Raw genomic sequence first — 10,256 nt, 5'->3', positions numbered from 1 at the left:
TTTCTTCACAGAATTGGAAAAAAACGGCTTTAAAGTTCATGTGCAACCAAAAAAGAGCCCGCATTGCCAAGACAATCCTAAGTCAAAAGGACAAAGCTGGAGGCGTCACGCTACCTGACTTCAAACTATACTACAAGGCTACAGTAACCAAAACAGCATGGTACTGCTACCAAAACAGAGATATAGACCAATGGAACAGAACAGAGTCCTCAGAAATAATACCACACATCTATAGCCATCTGATCTTTGACAAACCTGAGAGAAACAAGAAATGGTGAATGGATTCCCTATTTAATAGGTGGTACTGGGAAAATTGGCTAGCCATAAGTAGAAAGCTGAAACTGGATCCTTTCCTTACTCCTTATACGAAGATTAATTCAAGATGGATTAGAGACTTAAATGTTAGACCTAATACCATAAACCCTAGAAGAAAATCAAGGTAGTACCATTCAGGACATAGGCATGGGCAGGGACTTCATGTCTAAAACACCAAAAGCAATGGCAGCACAAGCCAAAATTGACAAATGGGATCTAATTAAGCTAAAGAGCTTTTGCACAGCTAAAGAAACTACCATCAGAGTGAACAGGCAACCTACAGAATGGGAGAAAATTTTTGCAATCTACTCATCTGACAAAGGGCTAATATCCAGAATCTACAAAGAACTCAAACGAATATACAAGAAAAAAACAAACAACCCCATCAAAAAGTGGGCAAAGGATATGAACAGACATTTCTCAAAAGAAGACCTTCATACAGCCAACAGACACATGAAAAAATGCTCATCATCACTGGCCATCAGAGGAATGCGAAGCAAAATCACAATGAGATACCATCTCACACTAGTTAGAACGACAATCATTAAAAAGTCAGGAAACAACAGGTGTTGGAGAGGATGTGGAGAAATAGGAACACTTTTACACTGTTGGTGGGATTGTAAACTAGTTCAACCATTATGGAAAACAGTATGGTGATTCCTCAAGGATCTAGAACTAGATGTACCATATGACCCAGCCATCCACTACTGGTATATACCCAAAGGATTATAAACTATTCTACTACAAAGACACATGCACACGTATGTTTATTGCGGCACTATTCACAATAGCACAGACTTGGAATCAACCCAACTGTCCATCTGTGACAGACTGGATTAAGAATATGTGGCACATATACACCATGGAATACTATGTAGCATAAAAGGGATGATTTTGCGTCCTTTGTAGAGACATTGATGCAGCTGGTAACTATCATTCTTAGCAAACTGTCACAAGAACTGAAAACCAATACCGCATGTTCTCACTCATAGGTGGGAATTGAACAATGAGTTCACTTGGACTCAGGAAGGGGAACATCACACACTGGGGCCTATCATGGGGAGGGGACCGGGGGGAGGGATTACATTGCGAGTTATACATGATATTAATAATGAATTGATGGGCGCTGACGAGTGGATGGGTGCAGCACACCATCATGGTATAAGTATACAAATGTAACAAACCTGCACGTTATGCACATGTACCCTAGAACTTAAAGTATAATTTTAAAAAAAGAGAAAAAGAAAAAGAAAAAGAAAAAAGGCTCAGAACGCTGTGTGAAGTCCTCCTTCATTCTAGCTGTCTTTTTCCACACACACATGTCTGCTTCATGGGCCTCCCTTAGTACTTTGTCAATTTTTTCAGTGTCACTTTACCACCTGAACTGTACATCATGTCTTTACATATTGATCCCCTTTGCTGCTAGGTTGTAGAGGACAATCTTTTGAATCATCTTTGTATAAACAGTCTTAACTTTGCTAAATAATTAGTTATGAGTTCCTGCTATGTGTTAAGCACTGGGGTATAAGGAAGGAAAATAAAAGCTGCCAGCGATGGCTTTCCAAAGATCATGCATGAGGTCTGACTTAGAGAGTGAGGTTAGCCAGATTAAGTGAGACAGAGGGCAGGAAAGGGTGAGCACATGCCAGGAAGCAAAGATAGAGGGAGAGAAGCCTCTAAGAGTGTATGTATTTCTCTGCAAAAGGAGAATGGTGAGGGGGCCTTTGCCAGCAGCTCAGTAATTCCAGAGAAAAAGGCAGATGCTTGGACATTAGGTACTCAGGAGTGTCACGGATCTATTTGCATTAGAGGTAATTAAATCTAAATACTGTGAGGAGCATGAAATTCTGAGACACATAAACAAATGAACAAAGATAAAACATAAGGCAATGTTGCAAAGATGATGCAGTGGTCATTATAAGAATGGATTTTTACTGCATGAATAAATGTATATATCTGGGTCCCTGGAGCAATACACTCTGCTCATTACTTTACAAACTTTATCAAATGAGAAGTAAATTAATCTACATAAACTGTTTCAGTTACTTCTATTTACTTTACACTTTTTCTGTTTCAGGTTTACCGTGCGCAGGAAATGCATTTGGGTTTTGTGGTGGTTGTTGTTGTTGTTTGAGATGGAGTTTCACTCTTGCTGTCCAGGTTGGAGTGCAGTGGTGCTATCTCAGCTCACTGCAACCTCTGTCTCCCAGGTTCAAGAGATTCTCCTGCCTCAGCCTCCCAAGTAGCTGGAATTACAGGCATGTGCCATCATGCCCAGCTAATTTTGTGTTTTTAGTAGAGATGGGTTTCTCTATGTTGGTCAGGCTGGTCTCAAACTCCCAACCTCAGGTTATCTGCCGGCCTCAGAATCCCAAAGTGCTGGAATTGCACCCAGGAGCCACGGCACCCAGCCACATTTGGGGATTTTCTTTTAAAAGTTCTGCTTCCTGGATGTACCAAGCTCATGAGAAAATAGAAGCAAACAAGTCATTTGCACAGTAAAAAAACTTTGGATTTATAACTTGTCATAACTACTCTAGAAGACTATCATCATGTTTTGTAAAACAAAATATTAATTGTAGACATAAGGGGAAAAAGAAATTAAAACTATAGGGGTGAAAATATATTGCAAAATTTATTACTATTGACATGATCATATGACTGATGAAGAGCACTGAATTTCACTTGTATGTAAAGTAGACCCCATATTAGCCACAGATAGTCAATAGACTTAGTGTTCTAGCAGAATTAAATTTGATGCTCCTGTGTTGTCTTTAAATGATACAGCTCTTCTGAACACCAGTACTTCTAGTGCATGATTATCCATTAAGACAAGGTGAAGGAATGTGTGAGTACAGCTGAGGAGACACCACAAGGCAAATGCTCGATTGTTCCCATTAATATTGGGAAAATCAACACTATAATAGAAAGCCATAGTCATTATTTAGTAGTTGGTTTGGGAAGGTATTTTTAGTGACATTGCATACAGTTGTAACTAATAATTGCAGAATTAGAGATGTAAAAATGAATCAAAGCCACATTGTGTTTGAGGAAGAAATCTGTAGACGTCTGCAGTAGCCCCCAATTTTCCCAATCCAGCCCCAAAATTCTAAATATAATCATGGTACCCCCTCTCAAATTTATGTGAAATACTAACCACAATGAAATTACTCTTTCTCCTTATTCTCTTTGTTATTTGTATGTTGCTTTCCTTAAAGGAAGAATACAAATGCCTTGCTAAGAAGTATTCTGTTTGGGTGTAGGCTGCACGAGGAGAGGAAACACAAAGTACTTTTGGCCAAAAATGACTTCTGAAAAGTCAGAACTATGGGAGCATGAAGCCAGCCAAGGGAATTGAGAATAACATGTTGTATGCTTCCTTCCCTTCTTTGTTCTCTTCCTACTCTAATAGCTGCGACTCACACAGGTAATGAAGAATAGTATTCCCTGATAGTAACACAGCTCCAAGATTAATCCTTTCTTTATCTATGAAATTCGTGTGTCCAAAGTCTGTAGTTGCTGTCTGATTTTTCATCACTGATGGTGATAGACATTTATCACCAACTCACAACTTCCCAATCTTTGAAAAGTCTTACTATTGATGATTCAACTAGTAGAAACATAATCTAAAATATCTGAAAATTATTTAATATCTGAAAATTTTTACTTATTAGAATGTAAATAGTAATACAAATTGTAATAAAGTGTTCTTCCCTGAAGCAGTACCATGTTGTCATCCACCTCACAAACACACTACTCCCTCATGGTCTAATGTATTTTAAAAGCCCTGTAATTACTATCAACTCAAGTTTATTTATCTTGTTTTAAGCTTCTGTTATTTACTACAATTTACTTTGAATCACTCAACAATCTCTATTATATATGTTGTTTTCCATGAGAAATTTGTTTATTAATAATTAAGATCCTTCAGTGATAAGAAAATATTTGAATAACTAGGTTTGAGAATAACACATGACATTATTGTGTTTCTGTGTACTAGAGACAAAAACTTCAAAAAAATTACAATGAATATACATTAAATTTAAAACTGCCTTCATTAACCAAGATGATCTTCCCTCAATGCATGGATACCTTCAGAATTCACATGTTAAGTCTTAAATATAGACTGAAGATTTATAAAATATAATAGCCTTAACAATCTTATCTGTAGCCAACACCGTGGATCCCGCCTGTAATCCCAGCACATTGGAAAGTTGAGGTGGGCAGATCACCTGAGGTCAGGAGTTTGAGAGCAGCCTGGCCAACATGGAGAAACACCACATTTGCTAAAATAGAAAAATTAGAAGGGTGTGGTAGCATGTGGATGTAATATCAGCTAATTGAAGGGCTGAGGCAGGAGAATTGCTTGAACCCAAGAGGCAGAGGTTGTAATGAGCCAAGACTGAGAAACTGCACTCTAGCCTTGGTGATAGAGCAAGACTTTGTCTCAAAAATACAAACAAAAGACCTAACATTTCCATTATAAAAATAAGTCTATGTACACACGAGATCTGAAGAGTACACCACGCCGTGAGATAGGACAGAAATATATTTTAAAAGTTATTTTCGGTGGCTCAAGCCTGTAATCCCAGCACTTTGGGAGGCCGAGACGGGTGGATCACGAGGTCAGGAGATCGAGACCATCCTGGCTAACACGGTGAAACCCCGTCTCTACTAAAAAAATACAAAAAATTAGCCGGGCGAGATGGCGGGCGCCTGTAGTCCCAGCTACTCGGGAGGCTGAGGCAGGAGAATGGCGTAAACCCGGGAGGCGGAGCTTGCAGTGAGCCGAGATCGCGCCACTGCACTCCAGCCTGGGTGACAGAGCGAGACTCCGTCTCAAAAAAAAAAAAAAAAAAAAAAAAAAGTTATTTTCGCGGTTTCTGTATCAATAAAACTGTTGAATTTTAGCTTTTAAGACAAGTCAAGAAAAGAGGAAAAAATGCAGAAGTGAAACTTGAAAGGTCAGTTGGCCATCAAGGGTTCATGATCACTGAACTTACACAAATTATATATATTGTTCAAAACATTATTTCTGAATTTTGATCTGAGCGTCCCTGGAGTTTCAGGTTCATTCAAAGATGTCCACGAGATCAAATAAGACAATGCCACTTGCTATTTTCAATTTTCTTTTCTGAGAAGAGTGCAGCAAACTTCTTCAGAGAAATGAATTGTCCTAACTTCATAGGATAAAGGCTCACGAGTCATAGTTCTAAGAGCATGTATAAAATATGGTGGTGCATGCTTGTATTCTGAACTTTTCAGCTTTAAACTTTTATATAGTAAATATTAATAGATACAAGCTGATTTTAAAAAGCCTTTTTAACCTGACATTATTTCTATTTTTCTTTCTTTCTTCATTTATCAGCAACAGCAGAGTCTAACTGAAAGTGGTAAAGTGGTATAAGGGAATACAATGAAAAGTGAAAAATGAGTTAAACCAGAGATAATCATATCAATGTGGATGCATCTGGAAAATATGATACACTAAAGAAAGTGGCAGAGAGGTATGTAAAGTGTAGACCCACTCATATACCATTTTAGGACGCAAACAAAACATTCTGCATATTACTTCTGAGCATCACAATATAGTCAAAGATTTCAAAAGGGCATGGAAATGAAAACCAATTTACGATATCGGTAGCTTTATGCAATCATGTTTTAAAAACCTTAACACCAAAAAGTCTCAAAATAACCCTTTTAAAAGACTGTCTACCAGTTATAACTGAATTGTTACTTTCCTCATTTTTAAAAATCAAAGACACCAAAAACGCACGCATACACACAATTATGCATACACCTACACGCACAGTCTGCCCATTGGAACATCTGATTGGCTTCAGATCATCAGTGTAATAACACTAGCAGCAAGCCTCTAACGTTAAAACAGAAACTGACACATTAATAAGTGAAGCCTTCTTCTGGGTAAAGATCAGAACTCCAACCAGCACATAACTCACTGGAAATATCTCAGAGTCTCAAATTCACTGCTTTGAATCCCTGACAAGTACAAAAATTTTATATTGAAAACTTTATTCTATTCAAAATGTTAAAAGAGAAACATCTGAGTCAAAGTTACATTTAAAAATATTTTTATGGCTTCTAAATTTGTTTTTATTCAAACACGAATGCCAACAATAACATTTATGTCAATGCTTTCCATTCAATTTTGAACAAATAGTATTAGCGGTAAGAATAATGTGAGCACTTCCATCATTTAATGTACTTATTTCCAGCATTCCATTTGTATTGATAACGTACCTGCTCTCAAGGTCTGTACTTTCTTTCTTTGTACTGTCCCTTTCACAGCAGGATCTTCCATTTTAGTGCTAGGCTGAATGGGTTTTAAAAGAAAACGATTCATAAATCATACATATTTTATACAATATGGAGTCAGTGCTTCAAAAAATATACATAATTAATTACTTTCAAGGAAGGATGTTGTACAGGAGGCCCTACAAAGCAAAGGGAATATGTCATCAATTATATGTAAGTATGACAGGGCCAACCAAACATTCAGGCAATGTTACTATCAAACTGAATTCTCATGCCTGGCTATAAAATAATTACTTAAGGTTTGGAAGGTACTTCTTGGCTTCTTCTTTTTCTAGCCTAGGACAGCAACATGACAGAAATATAATGAGGAAAATAGGAATACAGGATTCCTAAAACTCACAGTTTACATATCAATAGTGAGATTATGTTTCAAATGCCTATACCTAAAACAGAAAAGCATAGATATCACTGTAAATACGTGGGCTGATGAGGAGAAAAGAGACAATTAAACAGATGGGGAAATCAAACCTGAGGGTATCAACGTCAAGGCTGAGGGTGAAGGTACAGAGTATTTTCACTCAACACATCAGAGGCATTGCTGCCAGCACATCACAGATAAATTCCCCATGTCCTGTTGCTGAGGAAATACACAGTTGAGATGACAGTTCAGGTGAAGATGCAATTCACCTCTCATCAAAGACAGTGTTCTAAATTGATCAGGTGGGATACACACTTATGAAATCACAGCTAATCAAAATATTCATTTTTCCTATGACCACATGGGCTACTGCAGCACCTACACTTCTCCTATCCCCCCGTTTGGTCTTGAATTAGAGCTCCTTGCTCCACTCATACAAGGCCGTCCATAAAACACGCCAAATAAGCCATGTAGAATCAGGTTTGAATATCAAAATATTTATCAAAAAATAAAACACTGAAATACCACAGACTTGCTGGATATGAATATACTTTATATTGTAAAGTCAGTGCAGTATTTATTGAAAATGAGAAATTTGGAATTCACAAAATGAATTATATAATATGATTGCATCTAAAATTAACTAAGTTTGGTATATTATCTTACACTGTAAAGGTCATTTATAAAACAGCTATCATATCAAATAATTAGCTGTCTCAAAAAAAATTAGCCAAAGGATCTATATGTAACTTAAGCACATCTTATTCACTCACATCAGTGAAACGTCTCTCTGAGGCCTGACAATTATCAAGTGATATGAGCTGCTGGAGTTTGCCCCAAGTCTGGCACTCCCTCCTGCGTCCAGTACTCTCCACAGCAATAACCTCTCTTGTGAGACTGGCCATACGCCAAAGCAACTGGAAGTGACTCATCTCAAGTTTACTTGGCTTTAACTCCCAAGAACCCAGCAAATGTCTTTCTTTCCTCCCTCCTTGTCCTTTCACAGTCCCTCTTCCTTTGAAAAAGTGATTTTTAGATCTGTCAATCTAACTGCTTTTTATGGATCATTGCGACTACCGTTGTCATCTGTGCTCAGCAGTAGTATACACCTGTAATCTCTCTTTTCATCTCATTCTCATTCCCCTGTGGTTAGAATCCTGCTCAGAAATAAAAGAAAACTAATGCTTTCCCTGGATTCTGTTATTTTTTAAATTGCTCTCCAATGATTCTTTTCCAGATTTCTCTAAAGGAAGGTTATTCCCTTGCTATTCAGGGCTGTGTCCAAGGGCCAGCACCAACATCACCTGAGTATTCATGAGAAATGCAGAATCCCATATCTGCTGAATCAGAATGTGCACTTTCCAGAAGCTCCTCAACTAATCATGACCATTTGAATGCCCTGTTCTACACTGATGTGCTTCCGTAATGGTTTACCCTAATTGCCCTGTTTGGCCTAGCGTCAATTTCTTCCCTATAATTTCCCTGAATTTAATACTATATTATAAGTCATAATGTTTCTAATGAACTTTTAATCAGGCAACACCTTCTCTACTTAATTCTTCTCCATAAATCACCCAACACTATTCTTTTCAACTATGTTAATTTGTCCTATACAATACCATACCATGAATTTACACCATTTTCTATAAAACTAAATTCTAGCCATACATGGCTGACTATTTACAGTGATATTCGTCTATGGTAGATAAAACACAGGTCTGTGTGGTAAAGTACCTCAATCCTTAGTGCCTGCCCAATAGTGAGGATGACAGCAAGAGCAGGAAAATATTGCTCTAATTCACTGACACATTTTGGTACTGGAAGCTTACTTTATCTTCTTTCCTATTTCTAACACCATGTTCTTCCTTCCTCTACAGAGCAATTTGACTTTACCACCCTCCATTACATATACCTGCATACGGTTTTATGTATAACAAGTACACTCTGCTCTCTTCATTCTTTCTTTCTCTTTATTCATTTCCTCTTCCCTCTCTCCTGAGTTGCCTCAGGTCTTAGAGTATCTTAAAATGGAACTCATGACTCAACTCCTTTAGTGGTGCTCCCAATAGAATCAACTGCTGACCCTTGGTTAGAGACACAACTTATCACCATTTTACTTCTCCTTTACTTATTATAGTTAATAGGACATTTTCTTTAGCTAGTAAACTATATTAGTGCTCATATTTCAAAAGCAACATTCCATCAAATGACTTTTTAAATAAAATCCAGTTCTCACCTTCTCCTTTTCCATTGACTATTCTCTTGCCTTTTTCATGGGAAGGTCCAGGTAAAGGCTGTGACAATTTCTCGGGGACACACTGCTAAGGAAATATCAAGAATTACTTTCTATTTAAAACATTATAATGAGTTGGATCAAGAGTTTCTTATCATTCTCTTTTTGTGAAACTGGATCTCATACTGTCAACCCAGGGCTAGAATGCAGTGGCATCATTATGGTTCACAGTGGTCTCAACCTCCTGACCTCAGGCAATCTTCCCACCTCAACTTCCTGAATAGCTGGAACTACAGGTGCATACCATCATGACAGGCTAATGTATTTTTTGTTATTTTTGTAGAGACAAGGCCTCATTATACTGCCCAGGCTGGTCTCAACCTCCTAGGCTCAAGTAAACCTTCCACTTCTGCCTCCCAAACTGTTGAGATAACCAGTGTGCACTAGCACACCCAGCCCTATTCAATTCCTTTAAATAAACCTCAATGTTGCCCAGACATGGTGGCTCACACCTGTAATCCCAGCCCTTTGCAAGGCCAAGGTGGGTGGACTGCTTGAGTTCAGGAGTTTCAGACCAGCCTGGGCAACATAATGAGAACACATCTCTACACGAAAGTACAGAAAGGAGTCAGGCATGATGGTGTGTGCCTGTATCCCAGCTGCTCGGGAGGCTGATGTGGGAGGATCACTTGAGCCTGAGAGGTGGAGACTGTAGTGAATCAAGATCATGCCACTACACTCCAGCCTGGGAAACAGAGAAAGACCCTGACTCCCCCAAAATTTTTATTTAAAATGTGAGAGTAAAGAGAGACACAAATGAAAAACAAGCCTAATTGGTCAATGAAATATGAACTTAAGCCAAGAAAGAAAAGAAACAACATGAAGTGCAATAAAGTACATGGAGAGATAAATCTGTAAGAGAGCCTTTGTTCTTTCATATCCCTAATAATGCTAATTAATATGCATGCTTCAATTAGTTTTTTGTAAGTACTTCTGTGATAGAGTTCATTACTC

The sequence above is a fragment of the Trachypithecus francoisi genome, unplaced genomic scaffold (assembly GCF_009764315.1).
Source record: "Trachypithecus francoisi isolate TF-2019V2 unplaced genomic scaffold, Tfra_2.0 Contig00677, whole genome shotgun sequence".
NCBI classification, from domain to species: Eukaryota; Metazoa; Chordata; class Mammalia; order Primates; family Cercopithecidae; genus Trachypithecus; species Trachypithecus francoisi.
This window is presented reverse-complemented; position numbering follows the sequence as displayed.